The sequence below is a fragment of the Myotis davidii genome, unplaced genomic scaffold (genome assembly GCF_000327345.1).
Source record: "Myotis davidii unplaced genomic scaffold, ASM32734v1 scaffold6368, whole genome shotgun sequence".
Classification (NCBI taxonomy): Eukaryota; Metazoa; Chordata; class Mammalia; order Chiroptera; family Vespertilionidae; genus Myotis; species Myotis davidii.
The window spans coordinates 17,939-18,873 of record NW_006298807.1 but is presented as its reverse complement, the minus strand read 5'-3'; positions in this window follow the sequence as shown (position 1 = coordinate 18,873).

Here is a 935-nt window from a genome sequence, read left to right as displayed (position 1 = left end):
TTTTTTAATATTTGCAACCAGAGTAAAACAAAGACTTATGTTTTTGATATTTATTTTATATATTTAAATGCCATTTAACAAAGAAAAATCAACCAAAAAAATGAGTTCGCGTGTCACCTCTGGCACGCGTGTCATAGGTCCGCCATCACTGATCTAGGGTGAGACAACAGGAAGAACTTGAGGGAGAACCCCTGCCCCGCCACCCCCACAGCCTGTCTGAAGACAGAAAATGAACAGGGCGCGCTTATCTGTGCCCGGGGGCAAAGTCCTGGTCACTGTGGAGACACGTTCACTGCTGAGGGCTGGGCAAACAGGATGGAGGCCAAGTTCTAGCCCGGTCACCTCCGACCTCGTCACCTTGGGACTGTTTCTGAGCCCCGGTGCCCCCCTCTGTGCAGGGCGTGAGGGGCTGCGTCTTTGACAGGGACTTGCCAGCGGGGCACACAGGGAAGTGTGGGACGGGACCGGGTTTATGGCTGCTTCCTCCATGCCAGGCGCGGGGCTGCGGACTCCAGAGCCAGAAGGTGTAGGATCACATCCCAGCCCCACCGCTCACAGCTGTGCGTCCGCAGGCAGGTGTCTGAACCTTCCTGGGCCCCGGGGTCCCCGTGTCCACCTTTAAAGGCGATGAGAGCAGCCAGCACCTGCCATAGTCTAATGGCTGGAGGGGCTGGGGACAGGCCGGGCAGTTGTGGTGCCGTCTGCGGACCTCAGGAAGGAGGCCCCCTGAGAGCCAGGACTGTCGTGACTGTCGCTAACAGCCACAATCTAATCAGTGCCCCGCAGCCTGATGTCGTGTGTCTTATCTCCCAGGAAATGAGTAATAACCGTGGTAATGCCCCAATTACCGGCTCCCGGAGGTCAGCTCTCGGGTGTCCCATCAGGCCTGCATTGGGGTGTTAAGGGGACTCCAGGCCAGGAGTGGCAGTGTTTGT